Here is a 26,241-nt window from a genome sequence, read left to right on the forward strand (position 1 = left end):
AGTGGCACCTGCACAAAGGGCAGCGTGCAGAACCACCTGACTGCGCCTCCGCATAGGAGCCGGACAGGGGACATGCCGCTTCTTCTGGGAGCTGGTTGAGAGTAGCGCCACCAGGAGCCTGCCCCCTGACCCTCTCCTGTGCCCCTGCCCCAGGCCTGATCCCCCTCCTGCCCTCCAAACCCCTCAGTCCCAGCTTGGAGCACCCTCCTGCACCCCCAACTCCTCATCCCCAGCCCCACCCCAGAGCCCGCACCCCCAGCCAGAACCCTCATGCCTTCCTGCACCCCAACCCCCAATTTTGTGAGCATTCATGGCCTGTCATACAATTTCCATACCCAGATGCGGCCCTCGGGCCAAAAAGTTTGCCCACCCCTGAACTAGCTACTCAACTTCAGGGGGTATAGAACCAGGAGCACTGTCAGCCTCTCGAGACCCACCTATCTCCAACTTTCCTGCAGTCCAGGGTCTGAGTTAACTCTGGCACACAGAACCTCAATTATGAGAAATTTTATTGCCCGATTGACTGGGCACCAGCCCACTTCCTAGACATTTGATTACTCTGCTTGTCAGAGCCGTACCAGTAACACTCCTGCATAAGCAGTTAACACTGGGCACTCTAAGTAGTGTGTACTTGAAAAAGGCACCACTACCATAATCATACTAGCAGGATGTACCTATGTGAAAGTTTCCTCTCTCAGTGATCACAATTCCTTTAGTCATTAGCTATTACATTTCCAGACTCTGCATGTTACATTTCTAAGCATGAGAACTGAATTAATTTGTAATCATTTATCATTTCTGAAAATTATCTGGCATAAAATGAGATAATCCCATTGTTTCTTAAATCAATGAATGCTGTTGTTAAATTGGAATAAAAGGGGATGTATCATCCTTGAAAAGACTACTGTCTCTCACACACACACACACACTTAATTTGGTACTGGAACTTAAATTATAAGTGTCACTTTGGGATTCTGAGTTGATGAGACATGAAACTCTTGAAGGCTAAGTAGAAAATAAAAGTTTTAGTCAGTGCCCTGCCTGGTTTGAGCCAGAACTGCTAGCCTGCTACAAACCCAGACCCAGGTCTAAACCACATCCCCTAACAGATGTAGGCTTAACTGAAAGCAGCTTAAGAAGTGTTCCTGTCTTTAACACTCAGATGCCCAACTCCCAATGGGGTCTAAACCCCAAATAAATCCATAAAGCTTATACAGGGTAAACTCAAAATTGCTCACCCTCTATAACACTGATAGAGATATGCACACAGCTGTTTGCCTACCCCCTCCCGCCCCGGTATTAATACATACTCTGGGTTAATTAAATAAGTAAAAAGTGATTTTATTAAATACAGAAAGTAGGATTTAAGTGGTTCCAAGTAGTAACAGACAGAACAAAGTGAATTACCAAGCAAAATAAAATAAAACACACAAGCCTATGCCTAATACATTAATAAAACTGAATACAGATAAACTCTCACCCTCAGAGATGTTTCAATAAGTTTCTTTCACAGACTGGATGCCTTCCTAGTCTGGGCACACTCCTTTCCCCCCGGTACAGCCCTTGTTCCAGCTCAGGTGGTAGCTAGGAGATTTCTCATGACTGCAACCCCTTTTGTTCTATTCCACCCACTTATATATCTTTTGTATTAGGCAGGAATCCTTTGTCTCTTTCTGGGTTCCCTCCCCTCCTTCTCAATGGAAAAGCACCAGGTTAAAGATGGATTCCAGTTCAGGTGACATGATCAGATGTCACTGTAAGACTTCCTGTATACATATGTGCTGGCAAGTGGGTGATGAAGACTTAGAAGTAAAACAGAGCCATCTACAGTCAATTATCCTGGTTAATGGGAGCCATCAAGATTCCAAGCCACCATTAATGGCCCACACTTTGCATAATTACAATAGGCCTTCAGTTATATTTTATATTTCTAGTTTCAGGTATAAGAATGATACACTCAGACAAATAGGATGAACACATTCAGTAGATTATAAACTTTGCAATGATACCTTACACGAGACCTTTTGCATGAAGCATATCCCAGTTACATTATATTCATACTCATTAGCATATTTTTATAAAATAGAGTGCAACGTCACAACCACACAGTGTTTCACTTGTACTCAAATGAGATTTTTCTTAATTTGTCATATTTAAGGTTGATTTGCAATTTTGCCAAGGTGTAGCTCAAGTGTTAAAAGAATTATATATACACATTGTTATCCAATATGTCAAACCATCAAAAAAGTTTTGCTAGTAAGAAAGAACTAACCTTCTCAGTCATGGGTGTTCCTTTAAAATATAATTTTTGTTCTCAGCTCTATTGGGATCACAAGTCATTGAAGTCAATAACAAATTCCTCAGCCCAAGTCACTTCCTCTAGCTGAAAGAACGAGGCGTACTTGTGGCACCTTAGACATTAACAAATGTATTTGAGCATAAGCTTTCATGGGCTAAAGCCCACTTTATCAGATGCATGCAGTGGAAAATACAGTAGGAAGATTATCTATCTACACACACACACGAAAAAAATGGGTGTTGCCATACCAACGCTAACGAGACTCATCGATTAAGGTGGACTATTATCAGCAGTAGAAAAAAACGTTTGTAGTGATAATCAGGATGGCCCATTTCAAACAGTTGACAAGAAGGTGTGAGTAACAGTAGGAGAAAAATTAGCATGGGGAAATAGTTTTTACTTTGTATAATGACCCATCTACTCCCAGTCTTTATTCAAGCCTAATTTAATGGTGTCCAGTTTGCAAATTAATCCCAGTTCTGCAGTTTCTCTTTGGAGTCGGTTTTTGAAGTTTTTTGGTTGAATAATTGCAACTTTTCGGTCTGTAATTGAGTGTCCGGGGAGGTTGAAGTGTTCTCTGACTGGTTTTGGAATGCTATAATTCTTGATGTCTGATTTGTGTCCATTTATTCTTTTGCACAGAGACAGTCCAGTTTGGCCAATGTACATGGCAGAGGGGCATTGCTGGCACATGATGGCATATATCACATTGCTAGATGTGCAGGTGAATGAGCCTCTGATAGTGTGGCTCATGTGATTAGATCCTATGATGGTGTCCCTTGAATAGATATGTGGACAAAGCTGGCAACGGGCTTTGTTGCAAGGATAGGTTCCTGGGTTAGTGTTTTTGTTGTGCGGTTGATGGTGAGTATTTACTTCAGGTTGGGGGGCTGTCTGTAAGCGAGGACTGGCCTGTCTCCCAAGATCTGAGAGAGTAAGGGATCATCGTTCAGGATAGGTTGTAGATCCTTGATGATGCGCTGGAGAGGTTTAGTCTCTAAGGTGCCACAAGTACTCCTTGTTCTTTTTGACTAACACAGCTACCACTCTGAAATCTTCCTCTAGCTGGTTGCAAGACTCACTTCCTGCTCTATGTGTATAAGATCAGTGATTCCAGCCATGCCTACAGGATGTAAACAGAAATAAACACTTTAGTTTTCTCTTTTCCAAGCTCTCATGCCTAGAAAGCCTTAAAACATTTGTTTATGATCTGAGAATACTGGTTTATGCAAAGGAAAACATCCATTGTTAGTACTATATAGTGACAGTCACTAAGTTTGTTTCCATGTTTGCAAGATACCAGGTTCCCAGAAGAACATGGCATCACTGATCAATTTTGACTCAATTTCCAGATGCCCAAGCAAGATGTGTCATCTATATTACACATTAATTTCTTATATATTCTTACATGAACAATTTATCTCCATCTGTCATAAATATAAAGGGAAGGGTAAACCCCTTTAAAATCCCTCCTGGCCAGAGGAAAAATCCTCTCACCTTAAAGGGTTAAGAAGCTAAAGGTAACCTCGCCGGCACCTGACCAAAATGACCAATGAGGAGACAAGATACTTTCAAAAGCTGGGAGGAGGGAGAGAAACAAAGGGTCTGTGTCTGTCTGTAGGCTGCTTTTGCTGGGATAGAACAGGAATGGAGTCTTTGAACTTTTCGTAAGTAATCTAGCTAGGTATGTGTTAGATTATAATTTCTTTAAATGGCTGAGAAAAGAACTGTGCTGAATAGAATGACTATTTCTAGCTGTGTGTCTTTTTTGTAACTTAAGGTTTTGCCTAGAGGGATTCTCTATGTTTTGAATCTAATTACCCTGTAAGGTATCTACCATCCTGATTTTACAGAGGTGATTCCTTTACTTCTATTAAAAGTCTTCTTGTAAGAAAACTGCATGCTTTTTCATTGTTCTAGGCTCCAAGGGTTTGGGTCTGTGGTCACCTATGCAAATTGGTGAGGATTTTTACCAAACCTTCCCCAGGAAGTGGGGTGCAAGGGTTGGGAGGATTTGGTGGGGGAAAGACATGTCCAAACTACGTTTCCCAGTAAACCCAGTTAGAGTTTGGTGGTGGCAGTGGAGATCCAGGGTCAAAGGATAAAATTAATTTGTACCTTGGGGAAGTTTTAACCTAAGCTGGTGAAAGTAAGCTTAGGAGGTTTTCATGCAGGTCCCCACATCTGTACCCTAGAGTTCAGAGTGGGGGAGGAACCTTGACACCATCTCTGGGAACATCAGTGTGTTAAAGCCACTTGAACAGGCTACCCAGCATTTAGCATGTAAGGGGGATGACAACATAACAAGGAATCACAGTTGCTGGTTCCAGAGAGCACAGGGAAAGGAACTCTGCCTAAACCAAATTAATGGTTACCCAGAATATAGCGAGGAAGCTGTGAGATGTCAACCTGGCTAGAACTCAGGGTACCAGAAGACCAACCATCACAGACCCATTAAAATTGTTCCTGGGGAGCTTTTTGGGAAATACTCAGAAGTTTATCTTTGGGATTTTATTTCTTCATCTCCCACCACCAGAAGGCAGAGGTCCCATTGTTTAGCTCCAGCCTGAAACCATACAATTTGCTCAAAGTAGGTAAGGACAAAAACTGCTTCTTCCTTGGTAGCTGGGGCCTTCTGCATCCAACCTCAATTTATACCTTAGGCATAGTTCCCCAAACAAGAATCCCAAGAGGCTTGCCACTTTTCCTACAGCAGGAGTTAATGATTTAACTAATCCCAGAGAACAACCAGGTCCTCATCTAAAGGCTGCTTAGAGTGAAGAGGACTAATGCAAGACTGACATGGCCTGCTTTACATCTGCTCTCCAGATGTAAGGTAGACAAAGAATTAGCAGTGCAAGAGTTCACTTCAGAAAGCAAAGCTGTTTAGAGGTTATATAGGCAATGCTATGGATTCTCACTGCAGCAGAGATTAGGACACAGCCTCTCTACTCAACTTTTTCTGAAATCTCCCATTGTTTCTTTCAATGCAACTTCAGTATTAGCAATGGTGAGAGCACTACAGTAGACGGGCCACCAGCATTTGGCAATCTATACAAGTACTCTCAAAGCTGCATCAGGGTTACAGCAACAAGCTCACTATAAACCGTTAGAGGGAAGCCAATCACTCAATTGCAGAGTTGGAAGTAATCTATAGCATTAATGGAAGGTAGCAAAAAAAGACTGAAAGCAGCAGCTGAGGCAGACAGGTTAAATAGAGACTGAAAAGTATAAGGTAATTATGGAAGAATAAGCAGCATTGGACAGCAATTATTCAGACAGGGAATTCAGTGAGAAATTAGAAAAGCTGTTTGGACTAACTCCCCTGTTTGCTGTTTAGGTCCCTCTCTCAACCTGGTCTTTACCAAAGACTGATCAAACAAGGTTAGATAAAAACAGTGGAATGAGTCATGTGATATATGGAAACAGAAGAGAAAAAGGATACTGTAATTAGCTTTGAAATCATGGAAAGAAAAAATGACATCAGGGTAGTCAGAATACAGAAATGAGTGAAACTCTAGAACTTAAGGTGAGACCAAAAGGAATGGAGAGAGGCTGAAACAAGCAAGCAAGACAAGAATCCAACATTGTCACACAGATAAAGCAGTGACAAGATAAAAAGTTTCACCCTCTGTGTAGCATTTAAACTCACCACCACTTTAAATGTATTTTCTGGTCTCTCTTTTAGAAGGGCTAACTGGTAACTATCTATAGACTTGCAATTGTACTTTGCACATGGGAGTAGCAGCTAAGTTTCAGAGATAGTCTGCTGAACTCCAGACTTCGTGAAGAGGATAATCTGGCCCATTGATTTCAGAATTATTTCCAAGGACATCATTGCCTGAATTTTCTCCCGTGAACTCAAGCCCTCTTGATAAGCCATCAGTCAACTTCAGTATATCTCATCCTGAGCTAGACTTTAGCATCATCATTGGAAGTATGTTTACTAAAACAATCTTAGGGTAAGTGAAAATAGCAAAAATAGAAACTGGGTTAAGTAATAGCTTATATTTAATGTTTAAGATGGCAGTATAGTAGAAGTGGAAGCAACCAGCAGATAGCATCTTGGGATCTAGATATCTGTATTGGTTGAAAATGGGTTTGACTGGGAGTGGAGAATAAGCTTCCTAAAGCCTCTCCCATATTAGTGTGATCCTAGTTTGGGATAAGATTCGGTGCTACATCATTAGGAGATATGCAGAAATTGTAACTACGGGGATGGGAGCTCTTGTACTGTCCTACTCCTTGGCTGCTCTAGCATGACCTTAGACAGCCCTGGGAAGCTGCCTAAGTTATCACAGTCTACCCCGAGCTACCTGTGGGCCAAGCAGTGTCTGGAATCCCTGCAGGCCACAGCCTCCTCTACACAGGGGCTGCCTCTCAGTAGGCAGCCTCATAGTCAAGTTCCTCAATGCCACATCCAGGGTTTTTAAATACCTCTATGCTACTTCTGCCTTTTCACCTGGTTAAATGGGCCAGAGCAGGGATTCCAGTCTTCCACCTAATTTCTAATTCCATCCCTATGAAGAGTTTGCTGTGTGCCCCAGCAAAAGGCCCTTCACGGTTACTGAAGGACGAGTTAATGCTCCCAGTTTGTTGTTCAGTACATATTAACTAATCTTTAGCAATACTGAAGACAGCTCAATCCTTCTAACAGTAACTTCAACTTCTTTGGCCAACAGGCAAAGGGTCAGTGGAGAGACCTGAAGTTGATGCTGAAAGTTTAAATTCTCTGAACTCTCAGCCATAAGTGTGACTATTAGCAATTAAACTTCTGGTAGAATTTGGGGAGTTGTTATATCTACCACAACTAGGTCTCAGACGGACTTTAGCTATTGGAAGGAATGCTAAAACAGTTTATAGTCAATTATGCTCACTTTGGATATCCACGTAGATAACATGATTCTGAAAGGTATTAGCTAAGTTCTTGCCCTCAATGAGTTCCAGTGACAGCAAGTTCCATTCTTCCGCCATCCTTTTACTTAAACTATTGTTTTGAATTTCTCACCTTTTAATTTAATTGAACATATCTTGTTCTTGCATTATCTATGATTTGTAAAATTGACTTAACAGTTGCACACTTTGCCTAAAGTTATATTTAGAAAGTTTCAGTTTAGCAATATACTGCTTGCAATCCCCACCTACAAGATTGTTTGTCCTCATGTCCCACGTAAAAATACCATCTAACAGCAATAAGGATGCAAGACTTAGTTTATTTGCTGCTAAGATGTGGCATAGAAACAGCTTGTTGACTTGCCACAATGAAGGCCAGACAAGTTTGAAAGGAAAATGCACTGCAAGTTTATTGATCATGAAGACTTTACTAGGTAAGCAATTCTTGCAAGTTAATTTTGCAAAGAGACATGGAAGTCCAATCCCCAACAGACAGATACAGCTTACAAACAAATGCAGAGGACAGCACACTGCAAACTCCAGAAAAGTCAATTAACTAGAATGTTCTCTGAAGAAATTGCTCCATTACTTTTAAGTTTACGCATCAGAGCACTAGATCACACACTGTAGGAAACAATACTGCATCAGCAAGGGGAAGAGACCAGAGAACCTTAGCTGTTCTTCTGGCTTCTGTGGTTGACTACTTCTGGTCTCCTCTTTGGGTGGATACCTTGCCTCCTTCCCAGGTGCAGAATAGCTTCTTCAGAACATCTATAGCATACAGCGGTCACAACAGCTCCCAACCAGAAAGAATGTACACCATATTGCTCTGGTCAAAGGCCAAGTAACCTTAAAGCAGAACGGAAGACAACCAAGAACTGTCTCCTTGTCAATGGTGTGCCATCCCAGTGTACAAAGAGAGGCCCGTCCCCTCGTGGCCTAGCTGCCACGTAATTGCACAGTGCCTTAACAGGGCATACCCATGTCTCTAGATAATCCAAGAGAGATCAAAAACCTTTCTTGGCCCAGGTAGGATGTATGCAGGTAAATGTTCACTCTTTCCTCAGTCAGCTGGACATCACTCATGTACAGGAGCTCTGGCTGTGCCCAGTTGCGGTGCTCTGCTACCACCTCTTCCACACGAAGAGCCCCCAAAAAAGCCACAGTAAACAAGGCACGGAACAACAAACATTCATAAAGAGAGCTACACACAGACTGTACTGTGCCCAAGAGAGATCGCAACACCTCAATGGTTACATGAGATCTGCAATATCTTTGATTACCTTCCCTCCACTGCAACCCTGTCACCATATGACAGGTTACAAAATCTTGAAGAGGATCAGGGTGACCTGTGATTTTGGAGATATAGGAGAGTGATGCCAAGTACATCAGTATTTTTGGTGAAGACAAGCCTTGTGATTCCATAGCCCCCACAAACCCTCTAATTTGATCCTCTGGAATTGGCCAAACTGTAGGCATTCCCATCTCTTCTCTCTAAAGAGAAAGAAGTACACCAGGCCTGCATGGTAGGCTTGCCAAATTCTGGCATCTCCTGCACGCTCCAACAAGTCCAAGGCCTTCCAGGGCCAAGAGCCCAACATGCTCTGATCAGAGACAAGGCTAGGTCCATCTCCTATATGAGGTCCAGAAATACATCCACCTGCAATAAACAAGATCAGAATCAGTTAACATCTGACACGAATCATAAAATAAGGGTTAGAAGTTGGACAGATGGCTGTCCCCATTCTAGTCTCAGCACTCGTTCGTCTGATACCATGCATTCTAAGGAATCTCAACATCCTCCCAACCTGAGGCCTGCCACCAAAATGGGAGAAAATTCAGCAACTGATATGCCTGGAAATAATTCTGAAGTCAGTGGGCCAGATTACCCTCCCCTAAAAGTCTGGAGTTTAGCAGACTCTTGAAACCTAGCTGCCACCCTCATCGGCAAAGTACATTTGCAAGTCCACAGATAGTTTAACCAGTTAGGCCTTCCAAAAGGATACACCAGAAAACAGATGTAAAGCAGTGATGAGTTTAAATACTACAAATGGTGAACTACAACAGGTACCACACTGAGACAACCATCTTGAAGTGACAAGAAGTCAAATAACTGTAGGTGCTGCAGCAACACTCTACATTCCCAAAAGCCCAATTGACGCAAGTTTGGTTTCCCATGTGAAAGCAGACCAAATGGGTAAATTGAGAGATTTACTTTTACATTACACTAAAATGAGATTTAAAATTTTATTAAAGCTAATGTTTAAAATCAAATTTACACAGGTTAAGAGAGAAGGTACTGTATATCTGGGGTCAGGCTTGAGTTATGAGGGATTATAAGTATTGGTTACAAGGTTCACAGGATACATACATAGTACGTAACCACCTTAGACCTAGATTGGGGTGCGTGAGTTTTTAAAAACATCAGTGGATAAGTGGTCCCGGGTATGTCACCTGTAGAATGTATTTAGAGCCAAAGTCAGTATTGGGGTAGTGAATAAGTACAAGGGTGGGGTGCATCCCTTGGTTCGTGCTGGAAGGAAGTTACTACTAGCCCTCTCAAATCAAGTCAGCAAGGGGAGGATTATTAGTTTCACTGTTTAAAGCCTGACTCTTTCGGCAAGCCCTCTTGTACCCGGTAAGAAAGCATTTAATAGAGATTCACCCACCTCTTCAATTGGAGGTTTGAGCTCAGAACGAGAGGACCAGAATGTGTGCTTTTACCATGTCTAAGGTAAATAAGCAAGCCATAAATCCTATTAGAAAACCCCAAACGCTTAGACCTTTGTCAGAGATCAAAGGATTGTTCTGAGGCTTTTTAATCCTTTGTAGATTTTTACTTAAAGATATTCTATCTTCCTGTACAACCTGTCCCCGCCGCCCGCAGCACCAAACGCTAGGCCTCACATATGTCAACCCCAGAGAAGGAAGCGGAGCCGCGTCTCCAGGTGTATTGTCAGAGGCTGTTTACGAACCCTCCAGCTGCTTCGAGCACGTACATTAGAAGCGGCCGAGGAAAGCGGGAGCGAGGGGAGACACACCCTACTCCCGGGGAGCGCGGGGCCCACCGCACCGCTCGGCGGGAGCTCGCCGCCGCCCAGGCGCTCCCCAGCACCCCGACTGCGCCCGCCCCCCGAGCCTGCTGGCGGCACGTGGCGCGAGGCACCCGCGCTCGTTCCGCGTCAAGTCGGTGCTGCGTGACACAGTCCCACCCGCCGGGAGCGGCCCGCCGAGACACCCTCCCCCCCCCCCCCCGCGGCAAGCCGCCCTGGCCGCTGTCCCCCGACCCCAATGCCCCACTTCCCCTCGGGCCCCAGCCGCGCAGAGCGGGGGACGCAAGCCCCGCCCCCCGCTCCGAGACTCCAGCCCCCGGCGCGCACCGGGGCCGAGCCGCCCGGCCGCTGCGGCCCGCGCCGCAGTGCACGCTGGGGATTGGAGTCCCCACCGGCCGCAGCCCAGCACTCACCGCTGGGCGCGTCTCCTGACGCCTGCTCCACGGCAGCGGCCGCTCCGGCTTGTCCGCGGCTGCGAGGCAGCCCCGCTGCTCCCTGGGGCTCCGCATCCTCGCCTGGCCTGAAGCCGCACGAGCACCTGGGCTGGCGCTAACGCCGCTTGCGGCTGCCCAACGGCCACCGCCCGCTCGGAGAGACTCTCCGCCAGCCACCCCATGCCGGGCTCCCGGGCCAGGAGCCCCAGCATCGCCCAGAACGGGCAGGCGGCGGGCTCGGCCGTGCTCTGCGGGCAGCGGCTTCTCCAGCCGGGCACCGGTGGCACTGGCCTCTGCCGGGCTGAAGCGGCAAAGGAACCCCCACAATGAGCGTCCTACCTACAACAGCCGGCGCCCCCTCCCCCGCCCTTTTTGTATCGGAGCCGGCCCTCTCGAGCCAATCGGGGCGCCTTTTCCGACTCTCCTGATTGGTGAAATTGGCGATTGACAAGCCGAAGTTGCGCCGCCCACTCCGGAGGACGCTGCGATTCGCTGGTGTCTTGACCAATGACTGGGCAGGCGCTCCTCGCACCCAAGTGGTTGTTGCTCAGCCGCCCGTAACCCGCTTCCCTGGGCCGTCTGTTGTTGGCGTGTGGCTAAAGGGCGATGCCAACAGCGCCCTCCAGCGTGGATTGCGGAGTGACTGAGCCATGCAAGGCGAGGTGCAAACGCAGGCAGGGCTGGTTCGCTGTGGGGAGGTAGATTTTCCTCAACTAGGTTTTAGTAACTCCTTAAGGAGTGTGAGATCTACACCTACCCATAGTTACCCGGCTGACAGTCGTGCAGGGCAAGGGCCCCACCACACCTTCCTGAGTTCTAGTTCTCACAAGTACTAATGCCATTGCACGATCTGATTACAGTATTAAACGCCATACGTCCTAGGATTGATTCCCCTGCAAATACTCTGGAGACGAGTCACCATTGTCCCCTGGCTGCCACCACACCCTCATCTGTGATGACAATATTAGCACTGTTGCAATTGTTGGTCTCAAGAGGTGGCAGGTACAACATCACAATGAGGATTGTATGTCAGGCTGGATCATCTCATTTTAAATAAAAGCAGCAAAAAGTCCTTTGGCACCTTATAGACTGCCATGAAACTGCTGAGTTACAATTAGTACCCTTCAGTGATACCCGATCCTTGGTGTTTTTATTGTCTCTCATCATTATGTGCCTAACAGATTTGGCACTTGTGCCTATAATCTGTTTATACCCCCTGCTGGTTCCACTGGCAAAAAGCTAGATCAGGTTGGATGGTCTCACCCCAAGCTGCAAGGAAGGTCTTAATCTTGATATCTGACCATGCACAGATTTGGAGGTCTCCATTTGATGAGATGAGATGGGAATAGCTAGCAAACTGCATAGTTATTTAAAAGAAAAGAAAGAAAGTACGCTGACATTGAGCTGTGCATTGTGACTATTTACAGCAAGGAGTGGGCAAAAAGTATTGAACTTCTTGTTTATTCAAGTATTACTTCTTTGTGGAATATCTGTTCTAATGGGAATGTGGTGGGGAAACCTGGTTATTGTGTGATGCAATGCTTTGGGAAGACCTACTAGCCAGGCTACAGTCATGACTGTGTTCCCATCTGAACAGAGGGACTGTTTCTGTAACTGGACTTAGCAATAATCATGCATCAGCCTTGGTTGTTAGCTGGATTTAAGCGAATAAAATATGGGTATGAAGTCAACATGGACACAAATCATGTTTAATCGCTGTGCTGTGGTGTGTTTTCCAAGGTCTTTTCATTTCATTTGGGAGAAAAATATGCACTTTTTTCTAATTACTAGTCTAAAACTGGCGGTGCATGGTCACTTGTGAAAAGTGCAATTTACAAAGCTTGCTTCAATTTGCAGTTATGTTTGTTGTATACCTGGCAATATAATACAATATATATACTTAATATAAATTGATTTACCAAATGTAATATATCACTCTCTAACTTTTGTACAGATGGAAGTTTAATTCTGAGCTGTTCTACATACAGTTTGAGTGAACCCAGCGTTTTTGGCAGGTGTTTCCGGTGCAGAAAGAAAACATCTCTCTGTGGTTAGGCTGCTAAGTTTACTGTACTTCATCGCACTCACCAATCAGCTCAGAGCATAAGAGGCTCAACCACTTTATTTGGGGCCTGTTGTGAAAAACTCCAGAGTTTGTGGGACACAGTAACACTGAAACATAACTATTTTACACAAATGTTGAAACTTCAGGGTAACTGAAAGAAGATATTTGTATTATTGGATTAAAATCACTGTCAGCTTTTCTGTTGCAATACCCACAAACTCTAAACTAGAGAAACTATATTGGCACTGCTCCAGTGAATCTTTGAAACAAACACCATACCAACTATAAATAATACTTTGCACTTCTTTAATAACTTCCATCTAAGGGCGAGTCTACATTGGCAATGTTAAAGCACTGCCACGGAAGGGCTTTAACATGGCTTATATAGTCGCAACAGAGCGCTGGAAGAGAGCTCTCCCAGCGGTCTAGAAAAACCACTGCCACAAGGGGAGTAGCTCCCAGCACTTGGAGCGCGGCTCGGCGCTTTACAGCGCTGAAACTTGCTGCGCTCAGAGGGGTGTTTTTTCACACCCCTGAGCGAGAAAGTTGCAGCGCTGTAAAGTGCCAGTGTAGACAAGCCCTAAGTATGCAATGCATACTAGAAACATTGACTTAGCTTTATGTCACCTCTGTTAGATAGGGAAGTATTGCTATCCCCATTTTATAGCTGGGGAAATTGAGGCACATTGAGAATAAATGATTTGCTAAATGTTACCAGGCAGACTGTGGCAGAGCCAGGAATAAAACTCATGAGCCTAGTTTTGATCTCAGTTATACCAGTTTTACTTAGGTGTAACTCTAGATCTTAGAGGAAATATGCTGATGTACCCCAAAGTAGGGATATTAAAGTAAGCCTCTAGATTTCCTGATTTCTTATCCCATCTTACCTCTCTCTAGCCTAAATAGATAGTAGTTCTAAAACTATTTTTAATATGAGGGAAATTTTAAAATTCACAATTGATATATGTCTGCTTGCTTCCTAGATGGCTGGCACAGCAGGTGTGAGCCTCCTACCATGATCCAAAGTGGTGGTGAGTGGAGCCTGACTGGTCTTTGCCAGTTGTGGAATGTGAGACTATTTCCCAGGACCCTGTGAATCGTTGTCCATCTCCTGCAATAAAAATGTAGGGGTATCCTCCTGTTCTCCCAGGTCTAGCTCCATAGGGGAGCAAGCAGAATACAGGAACTTTTTGTCTATCCATATACAGAGTCCCAGCCCAGCAATTTGACCTTGGCTGAGTGTTACCTAATGTTGCTCTGATGATTCCTGCCCAAGACATTATCAGCTTAATGCTTATAGCCCCTGCCTGAAATCAGAAAGTATGGACAGAGACTGCAAATCAGGAAAAACAATCTAAATGTAAACAGATAATGTTATTAAAATAATTTGGGGAAGGTGGTGACAGCTATGTAGATAATACTGAAATGCAAATCCTAGTATACAGTAACCAGTGCAAGTCGCAGTTCATAGTGGCTTTGCCCATCTTCCCAAGGAACAAGGTGTGTTTTAACCTGTGGTTGGTACATGTTAAATAACATATGTTAAAATCTTAGTGTAGACAAGGCAAGTCGTGTGGCTGAATTAAAGCCTCCCTCAGCGGAGTTTGGAGTTCACCTTAACCAGCAAACAAGTATTAAAACTACAACTAGCCTTATCTATACTGGGATTTTAACACATTAGTTACACATTACACAGATGCCTCGAGATGTGTACCAGTGTAAACTGTATCTATACTAGGGGTTTGCACTGGGGGAGCTTACATTAGTGGTTGAGATCCCAGTACCATCATGGCCTTAAATGAATGAAGGGCTTGCTCAGCCTAGAAAGGATTTGTACCTCTGCTTCCAGAGTACCTAGATATTTCAGAAAGAAAAGGAGTACTTGTGGCACCTTAGAGACTAACCAATTTATTTGAGCATAAGTTTTCATGAGCTACAGCTCACTTCATCGGATGCATACTGATGAAGTGAACTGTAGCTCACGAAAGCTTATGCTCAAATAAATTGGTTAGTCTCTAAGGTGCCACAAGTACTCCTTTTCTTTTTGCGAATACAGACTAACACGGCTGTTACTCTGAAACTAGACATTTCAGATCTGCAACTTCAGGTTTTGTATAGCATCAAACACACTCTGAGCGATCAGTAATAAATATGAAGCTTTATTTATGTAGAACCATAGAATCGTAGAACTGGAAGGGACCTTGAGAGGTAATTTAGTCCAGTCCCCTGCATTCATGGCAGGACTAAGTATCATTTAGTCTAGACCATCCCTGACAGTTGTTTGTCTAACTTCCTCTTAAAAATCTCCAGTAATGGAGTTTCCACAACCTCCCTGGACAATTTATTCAAGTTCTTAACTACCCTGACAGTTTGAAAGTGTTTCCTAATGTCCATCTAAACCACCTTTGCTGCAATTTAAGCCCATTGCTTCTTGCCCTATCCTCAGAGGTTAAGGAGAACAATTTTTCTCTCTCCACCTTGTAATAACCTTTTATGTACTTGAAAATGGTTATCATGTCCTCTCTCAGTCTTCTCTTCTCCAGACTAAACAAACCCAATTTTTTCAATCTTCCCTCATAGGTCATGTTTTCTAGAACTTTAATAATTTTTGGTTTCAGAGGAACAGCCGTGTTAGTCTGTATTCGCAAAAAGAAAAGGAGTACTTGTGGCACCTTAGAGACTAACCAATTTATTTGAGCATGAGCTTTCGTGAGCTACAGCTCACGAAAGCTCATGCTCAAATAAATTGGTTAGTCTCTAAGGTGCCACAAGTACTCCTTTTCTTTTTAATAATTTTTGTTGCTCTTCTCTGGACTTCCTCCATTTTGTCCACATCTTTCCTGAAACGTTGCGCCCAGAACTGGACACAATACTCTCGTTGAGGCCTAAACAGCACAGAGTAGAGTGGAAGAATTACTTCTCGCATCTTGCTTACAACACTCCTGCTAATACATCTCAGAATGATGTTTGCTTTCTGCATCCAATGAAGTGAGCTGTAGCTCACGAAAGCTTATGCTTGAATAAATTTGTTAGTCTCTAAGGTGCCACAAGTACTCCTTTTCTTTTTAGTGTTACACTGTTGACCCATAGTTAGCTTGTGATCTGCTATGACACCCAGATCTTTTTCTGCAAACTCCTTTCTAGGCAGTCATTTCCCATTTTGTATGTGTGCAAATTATTGTTCCTTCCTAAGTGGAGTACTTTGCATTTGTCCTTATTGAATTTCATCATATTTACTTCAGACCATTTCTCCAGATCATTTTGAATTTTAATCCTATCCTCCAAAGTACTTGCAACCTCTCCCAGCTTGGTATCATCTGCAGACTTTATAAATGTACTCTCTATGCCAATATCTAAATCATTTATAAAGACATTGAAGAGAACCGGTCCCAGAACTGATCCCTGTGGGGCCCCATTCAATGTTTTACATGTTAGTTACATTCCTAGGGAACAACTTTTCAAATGAATAGCACATTCTACTAGATAAGCACAATAACTGGTTGTGACTGTTGAAATTACAAGCAGGGAACTAAATTAAATTTAAATTTTCATTATAAGCCGTTCAAGTTACAACCCTATTGAGATGAATGAAGGCAGTTCACACTTCTTAGAGTTTTTGTTTCAATTGGTCAGAATCTACCTCTAATTACACTTCAAGGGTATTTTTTGTAACATGCCACACTTGAAACCTAACTCTTATGAATAACTCTGTGACTGAGCATTAATGTATGAGGTCTTTTTTTAATATAGAGTAAAATAAACTTGAGGGAATTATAAGACAAATATATAGCAATATAAGAAAGAAGTATCAAATAATATTATTATATATCCTGTCATTTTCTGCAAACAGTGTCTGGATTCAGATTGATACCTCTGGTGAATTAACATGAAAAAGGTGGACATGAGGCAAGGGAAAAAAAACAGAGGGCATTTGAAGTGGAGGGTGCTTATTTAAGAAATAAGATGATAAGATCAGATAGGCTAAGAGACAACTATTATGTGAGGCACATTTAAAGAGAGACTCTTTAGTTGACATACACAAAAAGAAATAACAGGAATCACAAACAGTTTGTCCAAAGCAGTGAATAAAATTATGCATGGATTTGGGACACATAAAATGGGTATTTCATACCAGACTGTCATAGCATTCTCAGAGTGTATATCTGTCTAAACGTTTTTGTGGATGAGGATGCAGGGGTGCAGATCAAGTAACCTGAAGTGTAAAACTGTCCCACAGGAGAACAAGAGGAGAAAGAAAGGAATGACATGAGACATCTGAAACTAAGGGCTTGACTACACCAGAAAGTTGTACCAGTTTAATTTAAGGTGTGATTTTAAACTGATTTAGAAAGGGATTATCTACACAAGTAGTTATTCTGATATAGATATTCCTCTATAAATTCACACCCTACCTTATTCTGATTTAACTTTCCTGTGTAGACAAGCTCTTAACTGCTGCAAAGTCTGTATGGATGCCGATTTCATTTAAATGTGTCTTATTTTGGTTTAAAGTCAATAATTGATTTTAGTTAAACTGGTGCAATGTCTATTTCTAGACAAGGCCTAAATCCTCTCTCTAGACTGGAGGTTTCAGCCAATTTAGTTGCAACAAAGGATGTCTCGAGCATGGAATATAGGCCCAATTGCTATAAACCATGACTGCACCTGTGTAGCTTAACTCAGCTCAAAATCAGAATAAACTGCAACTTCAAGTCTATGGTAACCAGTGCAAGTCACCGTTCATAGTGGCTTTGCCTATCTTCAAAAGGAACAAGGTATGTTTTTTAACCTGTGGTACATGTTAAATAACATATGTTAAAATCGTAGTGTAGACAAGGCAAGTTGTGTGGTTGAATTAAAGCGTTGAGGAGTTTGGAGTTCACCTTGACCAGCAAAGAAGTGTTAAAACTACAACTGACCTTATCTAGACTGGGATTTTAATGCGTTAGTTAACAAATGTTAAAAACTCACCTTTTTCCTAGTTTAGACATGGTCTAAGAAGCCTAAGTATTAAAACAATTCAAACTAAACATTTCAAGACATTGTAATGATTTAAGAACTGAAAATGTACAGCAAATTTGCTGGAGATTACTTATTAGGTCACAGAGTATACTTCATATACAGTAAATATGGCAATGTCTCTGTCAGAGAATGGAAATTATTAATCTATACACAATCCTAATGAGTTGTTGCATGGAAATTCAGAACCATTCTGACTCATATACTCTGCAAACAACTTCATGAGACTGCAGTTTCACTTTTTCATGTGGCTTCATTATAAAGGTTGAAGGTGATTGTCTTACTGTGATGAAATAATATTCCTTCCACTTGGCTAAATGCTTTCTAATTTTACTACAGCTTATGGAGGGGTAGAAAGACCGAACTGCTAAACTGTTTTTTGCACCCACACTTTAAAAAAGAACTCAGTCCTTAGCATGAACAGGAAGGAAACAAATATCTCAGTGCTCTTCACTATTTTTGAAAGGGGAGCCACTTTGGCAAAAAACCTTCAGTGTGAGAGCCACATCACCTACTAAATTAACACATTACTTACTACTCCTTAATGATGTAATGTTACAAAGCCAGTCGTGTAACTAAAACAAAGTCTGCTTGTACAATAAAATGATACTTCTTTAATAAAATAATAACCTGGAAAATATATGGAATTAAAAAGACACCTATGTGAGTGAACTTTTTAAGAGCAGAATAATGCAAAACTTACTTTAAAAACTGGATGAGTGAAAGTGTGCCTGTTCCGCTTTAACTTTGTTTATGCAGTATTTGTAATCTGTCATCGCAATACTAGTAAGGCAGTCCATATGTTCATTGGTCAGTTTGTTCCCTGTTTTCTTTTCACCCCCTCTGGCTGGGGGTGAGGGCTCTTGGGTGGAGCTGGGAATGAGTGGTTTGGGGTGTGGAAGGGAGCTCAGGGCTGGGGCAGAGGGTTGGAGTGTGGGGGTGAGGCCTGCAGGGTGGGGCCAGGGATGAGGTGTTCAGGATGCAGGAGGGGGCTGAGGGCTGGGGCAGAGGATTGGGATGTGGGGAATGGGTGAGGGCTCTGGATGGGGTTGTGGGCTCTGGATGGGGCTGGGGATGAGGAGTTTGGGGTGCAGGCAGGCTGCACTGGGCCTGGGGCCACAGGACTCCCCCCAGCCCTCTCCCTGCCTGCAGCATCTAGCTCTGGGGAAGGGGCCTCTCTCTTCCCTGCCAGCAGGCAGCACGGAGCTCCGGGGGAGGGGACCCTCTTTCCCCTCCAGCAGCAGGGAGCTCTGGGGCTGAGGGAGAGGACCACAGCAGCCTTGCAAACCCCAACTTGCTCTCTTCCCCAGTTCCCCCCCACCACCTCTCTCCTCTCCAGGTCCCTGCTGTGTGGCCCTTTAGAGCTGCTGCATGGCTATTTATAGCCTGCTGTGCAGCCGCGCAGCTTAGAGGGAACTTAGTGAGCCACACTTAGGGTCGATGGGAACCACCACTGGCTCCCGGGCCTTGCAGTGAAGAACACTGAAATATCTGCTTATCACCTAAGAGAGAAGGAAATAACTTTATCTTGGTCTTTGAGATTCATATACAAGAGGGATTACATCAGTGATGCTCAGACTGAGGCACGGAAGCTGCAAATGGCTCTCTAATGCATCTCCTACAGCTCTTTGCAGCATGTGATATTAAAACACTGTGTGATTTAATTATTAACCAGTCAGAATGCTTTTACTATGTTATTAACCAATTAAGTTATCAACTTGCACTAAGTGTTTATCTTATTTGCTCAGAGAATATATATATATATATATATATATATTTCACACAATATTTCCCATCATACTGTTTAAATATGAATATATAGTACTATAATAAATGAAACAATGAATTCACACTACTGTGGCTCTTTGGGATAATGCTGATCGCTAATTTGTCTCTTGAACCAATGAGGTCTGAGTATCACTGGATTAGATGGTTGAATAAAATTGCAGTGGGATAAAAACATAAGAACGGCCAGACTGGGTTAGACCAAAGGATATGGGAACATTTTGCCTCTAGGTTCAACTCCAGTCCATTGCTATTTGGTGGCCTATAGTATGACAAATGCCATTGATAAGAAAGTGATGGTTACTATAAAAATGCTTGTAATAATAAATAGAGTTAGTGGTCTCAGTCAGTTTCCAGTAAACAGATGTCCGAATGGGAAAAAAAAACAACAAAAAAACAAAACCCACATCACATTACAAATGACATTAATTGGCATCCCTGTGTAGCATTCTCATTGGAGGTGTCAAAGATTGAATAGTCATGGCTACTGAACTTCTCCAAAGAGCAGCATGGAAAAGTATGCACTACCCATGCTCTACCTGTTCTTTGGGTAAATATGGTACCATAGTGTCCAAGGCTATCAATGTAGCAGACAGCATAACCTCACACAAACATAAGAAAACTATTTCTTCCTTTTCTGCAGGACTCAGACTTTACTAGGGAGTTATTTAGGCTTGGTCTACACTACAAAGTTTGGTCAATGTAAGCTGCCTTGCATCAACCTAGTTGTTTATGTGTCCACACTTAAATTTGTCTTCCACTGACGTAAGTGGCCTGTTACGCCGACACAGTAACACCATCTCCCCGAGTGGCATTGAGTCAAGGTCAATGTATGGAGGTTAATGAAGTGCACATGTAGACACTGAGCTAGGCGTACTACAGTCCTCCAGTAGTTGTCCCACAATGCCCCACACTGACCGCTCTGGTCACCATTATGAACTCCACAATGCCCCTGCCCAGAAATGAGGTAGATTCCCCCTTTAATGACCCACACATTTTTGAAGTTTTTTTTCCTGATTGCCTGGCTTGATGAGCATACCTAGCAGCACTCCATTGTTGAGTACAAGGCCCAGCTGACCATGCTGGTTGCATGCTTCAGACGTGCTCTGGCCTGAAGTAGACAAGAGATATTGGATCTCCTGGCTCTGTGGAGAGCAGAGGCTGTGCAGGCACAGCTCCAAACCAGCCATAGAAATGTTGACATCTACAAGCAGCTTATTTGGGGGATGCAGGGGAAGGGCTTTGTCAAGGACCAGCAGAAATGCCATAGGAAAGCCCAGGAACTGCAGCAGGCATACCAGAAGGCCAGGGAGGCCAACAATCAATCTGGTGCCAAGCTGCAGGCCTGCTGCTTTTACAATAAGCTGCATACCATACCTAGCTGAGACACCACACCATCACCCCACAAACCACCATCTATACCACCAAGAAGCACAAGTCACAGGCCCCTGCTCATCGGCGGCCAGTATAATAGGCCTGCCTCCCCTGGCGCTGCTGTGGCCGCTGGACTCCCAGTTGCAGGGTTTGGCAGCCTCCTCATCCATCCTGGAACCTGCATGGGGCACATCAAAAGCATATTCTAACAGATGCTTTTCCCCTGGGCAGGTTGAGTCCGGGGAGGGGAGGCACGGCATGACTTTGGCCAGCCTGGGGCTCCTCCGGGTTGGGGGCTTTAGCCAGCCTGGGGCTCCTCCGGGTTCAGGGGGAGGCTCAGGGCTTCGGTCAGCCCGGGGCTCACCCAGTCGAGATGGGGGGGGGGGGGGCGCTCAGGACTTCAGCTGGCCCAGGGCTCCTGCGGCTCGAGGCGGGTGTGATCAGGGCTTCTCTGGGTTGGGAGGGCTAGTGGCTCCGGCCACAGGGGGGCATGGGGTCTTGGGGCTCCGGCTGTGGGGAGGGCGTGGGTGGAAGGGGCGGAACCAGAAGCTAGCCTCCCCAAAGGGATACTCTACCCACCACCCATGCCCCTGCTGTTAACAGTGAGGAGGTGGACAAAGAAGAGGAGGATGGCAGACAGGAGACCAGGGGATCCAGCTACTCAGTGAGCCAGGACCTGTTTTTGACTTCACTGCAGTCCAGCCAGTCCCACCAATCAAGCAGAGGTGAGGCCAGTGCAGGGTAAGTATAAACCTCGGGTAAGTATATTCATAAATTTGCCATTACAGAATGGCACCTTCCAAAATAGCAGGACACAGGTTTTAACTTTTCATTAATTTACTCATGCTAGAAGAATAGTGGTACAATACAACCAAGAGAGGTAGAGTTGCAATCTGCTTTTCAGTCCCCCCTAGAATTGGCGGGGGGTGTGTGGGTGGGCATGCTAGGCAGTTTGTTTATATACACTGGGATGTCCCTTGAATCCTCCTGAGAGATCTCTATGAAACTTCCATGGAGTTACTCTGCAATTTTCTGACGAAGGTATCTGGGGAGAGATGCCTTCGTTCTTCCATCACAATGGGACACTTTCCCATGCCACTCAAAGATCACTTCCACAGGCACCATTGTAGTACACAGGCTAGCAAAATATTGGCCTGGGAAGCTTCAGGATGCCAGCAGCTGCTCTGATCTCTCTGCCTTTGTCACCCTCAGGAGGGAGAGATCAATTAAATTCACCTCCGCCTATGGAAAATGGAGCCAGTATTCAGCGCCACTGTTCTGTGCTAATAGTTTTGTGCAACCCAGCTATTCCCTTTTCATTTCCCTAGCCCCTGGCATACTTAGCATGGCTGGTGCTGTGACTGGCACCATGCACAAGCAAGCCCAAGTAGAAGTGAGAATGAACATGTAGTGCTTAAAATGTTAGGGGAACAAGGGGAGTGAGTTCTGCATCTTAAGTTTCTATTTAGATAGTGAATGTACTGACAGTGGTACCTCTGTGTTTTATCTATAGCTGCTGCCATTACTCTTTGAGGATCTCCTCTTCCACACCCACAGAATGCCTGAGCCAGATAAGGAGGAGAAAGAAGGTGACCCAGGATGACATGTTCAAGGAGATCCTGCAAGGCAGTGCTGCATCAGATCATGATCACAGGGCCCAGAGGATGAACACTTGGGACAGTTTGGAGAAGGAAAGAGTGGAGAGAAGAAAGGCCCAGGGGTCCCAGCAGGAAAAGCAGCGTGTGTTCCAGCGTACCTGGAGCAGCTTTAGAGATGGGGGAGGGGGGCTGGGCATGCATGTCTGCATGGTTGATCACCATCATAGAATATCAGGGTTGGAAGAGACCTCAGGAGGTCATCTAGTCCAACACCCTGCTCAACCTTAGCTACACAGCGATGGCCCCCCATCGGGGGGCAGGGCTGGGTGTACGTGCATGCCAACAAGCGAGAGAGAGAGAGACAGTCCCTCTCTCTTGCGACTGCAGATCGCTGGCGTGGAAAGGTAGGGCTTTTTATTATGCACAAGGCAGGTTAGAGGCAGAAATATAGCAGCCTGCCTGAGTTAATTGAACTCATTCTCTTTGGCACAAATGTAGCAGCCTGACTGTGTAGTAAGGTTGTTGAAGTTGCTGTTAAGAGTGGTCACTTTTGATAAGCTATTACCAGCAGGAGAGTGAGTTTGTGTGTGTGGTTTTTGGAGGGGGGTGAGGGAGTGAGAGAACCTGGATTTGTGCTGGAAATGACCCACCTTGATTATCATACACATTGTGAAGAGAGTGGTCACTTTGGATGGGCTATTAGCAGCAGGAGAGTGAGTTTGTGTGGGGGAGGGAGGGTGAGAAAACCTGGATTTGTGCTGGAAATGGCCCAACTTGATGATCACTTTAGATAAGCTATTACCAGCAGGACAGTGAGGTGGGAGGGGGTATTGTTTCATGGTCTCTGTGTGTATATAATGTCTACTGCAGTTTCCACGGTATGCATCCGATGAAGTGAGCTGTAGCTCACGAAAGCTCATGCTCAAATAAATTGGTTAGTCTCTAAGGTGCCACAAGTACTCCTTTTCTTTTTGCAAAGACAGACTAACACGGCTGTTACTCTGAAACCTGTTAATGGTTAATTGATCTCATTCTCTGAGGCGGAAATATAGCAGTCTGCCTATGCAGTAACATTGTTAATGTTGCTATTGTTAGATAACTGTTCCCATTCTCAGTCAATTCCCCCAGGCCAGGAACACAAAACCTGTGAAAGTTTTAAGGCCCCTACATTGCCAGAGTGATGTAAAGGAGCCTTATTATAAATGACAGTAAGGGAATCCTCAGCTAGGAAGATCTATGTGCTTTTCCCCTCTTTTCCTGTGCCAAAAGTGGCACAATGGGGTTAGACTACAGCTCAGGATTTATTTTACTTACCCATTAAAAAAAAAAAGATTGCGGGCAAATAAAACATTTACCAAGCAGTCAATAAAATGTCAGGACAATCAGAACCAAGTACTTCCCAAAGTACCCAGCCAGATCCAGGACAACGATTAACAAAACTGTATGATTTTCATGAATGTCTGAGCAATTTAAAATGCCATTCTACCCCCTCCCCCCCGGTTTGACGTTCTGTAATGTAATTTAAATGAAAATACAGGATTATAACTGGAATGCAGGGTATTAGTTATCAAGTGTTTGTAACTTAACTTTCATGTGTTTAGGGAATGCTGAATTGTGAGTTTTTTCTGTATTGTAGTTTAAATAAATTACCAGAACAATTGAAATTGATGTGATTATATTGCATTATTTTGACAACTAAAGTATGCAAAATTTTGCAGAATTTTGAACTTTTTGGTGCAGAATCCCCCCAGGTGTAAAACACAGATGCTGCAGACTCTGGTGGACCTGCATGTTCAACAATCTCAGGCTCACCTCTCTCAGCAGCCCATTGAGAACTCAATACTGGGATCTCCCTATACCCCCAATCAACATTCCCCCTACCATTAGGAGCTTACTGCACTACCCCCACAGCAGTCTAGGGGACATTGAAGACAATCATAGCTTCACATACACCGAGCTGAGAAAGCCATGGGTTGTTGTAGATATAGCTGAAGTGGACATGAATGTTCTCTCCCGTTCATGTTATGTTCTCTAAATTTATTAAGTTTTAAATATATATGTTTTTAAATTTCATGGGCTTTTTGTTTTGTTTCATTTTTTGCTGAATTCTGTTACAAAATAAATGTCTATTATTTAAAACATAACTCATTTTTATTAGCTTGCAACATCTGTTACTGAATACTCAGGTCTGAAAGCACCAGTGTGATACAACTCACAGGATAAGCCACAAATAAAATTTATAGCTGTATTGGCAGTGTTATTTTGCTACATGTACAGCAATCACCACACGATTCCTAACTGGCCACAAAAGAGCAGGGCCAGATAGAGCACAGTAGAACAAAACACATTATTATGGCTCATTGTTAAAATGGTCTTTCAAAGCCTCACCTAGCTGTATAGCTCCGTGTTGAGTTCTTCTAATAGCCTATGTGTCTGGATGTTCAAATTCAGCAGACAGCCCCTTTGCTTCACAGACATTATGCAGGACACAACAGGCAGCTATAAACATTGGGATATTTTTCACACTAAGGTCCAATCTTGTGAGTAAACAATGTCAGCATCCCTTCAATCCACCAAAAGCATATTCAACTGTTGTTTTGCATCAGCTGAGCCAGTAGTTGAATTGTTCCTTGATGCTGTTGAGATGGCCAGTGTATGACTTCATAAGCCAGGGGAGCAACAGGTAGGCTGGGTCACTCAGGATCACCACTGGCATATCAACATTCCCAGCATAATCCATTGGTTGGGAAATAAAGTCCCTTCTTGCAGCTTTCTTAACAGTCCTGTGTTCTTAAAGATGCGAGCATCATGCACCTTCTCTGGCCAGCCCACACTGATGCCAGTGATCCACCAATGCTTGCATAACAATAGAAAAGTAGCCCTTTCTATTGATGTACTCTGTGGCAAGGTGATTTGGTGCCAAAATAGGGATGTGCGTGCCATCTGTCACTCCACCGCAGTTCAGGAACCCCATTGCTTCAAATCCATCCAGTATGCCCTGCACATTGCTGAGAGTCACAGTCCTGCATAGCAGGAGACAATTAATGGCTCTGCACACTTGAATGACAATAGCCCCCATGGTGGATTTCCTGAATCTAAATTGATTTCCAGCTGACTGATAGCAACCTGCCTTTGCAAGTTTCCACAGTGCGATTGCCATTTGCTTCTCCACTGTCAGTGCAGCTTTCATTCTGGTGTCTCTGCTCTGGAGGGCTGTTGTGAGCTCAGCACACAGATCCAGGAATGTTGCCTTGTGCATCCAGAAGTTCTGCAGCCACTGCTCATCATCCTAAGTCTGCATTATGATGCAATCCCATCAATCAGTGCTCATTCCTAGGGCCCAGAAAGGGCACTCCACCATCTGCAGCTATTCTCTGAATGCTACGAACAACCTTGAATTGCTTCTGTGTGTCCCCCACAGCAATCTGTCCTCCAAGAAATCATCATATTCTCCACCAATTCAGTTCTTCTTGCGGCTCTGCAAATATTACAGGATCTTGTGCCCTGTGCTTGCAAAATTCATGACAATCGTGCAGAGCTGTGTAGGCTCCATGCTTCTGTCACAGATGATGATAGGGAGGAGGGCCACGCTGTTTCGTGGGATTTTGAAAAAAGGCATGAAAGTTATGGGATACAGATAACGTTAAGGGATGGAGACAGTTTCACACTGGGAAGTTGATCCCATGCTCCCAGTAAACCCTGTGCAACTTGTTTCAGACCC

At 44.1% G+C, this 26,241-nt stretch overlaps 1 protein-coding gene across 4 annotated transcripts in view; it reads right to left on the minus strand.

Annotated features, from left to right (window-relative positions):
- Nucleotides 1–11,357, minus strand: part of CHRNA9 (cholinergic receptor nicotinic alpha 9 subunit) — a 44,296-nt gene extending 32,939 nt beyond the window's left edge. The window contains exons 1-2 of one of the 4 annotated variants that reach the window (XR_012668182.1): nt 10,659–11,357; nt 1,326–3,422 (exon numbers count right to left, since the gene is read on the minus strand). The gene's annotated coding sequence lies outside the window, so the exon portion shown is untranslated. Of the gene's footprint in view, nt 1–1,325; nt 8,853–9,861; nt 10,419–10,658 lie in introns of those variants that run through there. The other 3 variants (XR_012668181.1, XR_007356448.2, XM_075127964.1) reach the window with 3 other exon arrangements.
- Nucleotides 11,358–26,241: the final 14,884 nt, after the last annotated feature.

Source organism: Caretta caretta, chromosome 4 (assembly GCF_965140235.1).
Source record: "Caretta caretta isolate rCarCar2 chromosome 4, rCarCar1.hap1, whole genome shotgun sequence".
Classification (NCBI taxonomy): Eukaryota; Metazoa; Chordata; order Testudines; family Cheloniidae; genus Caretta; species Caretta caretta.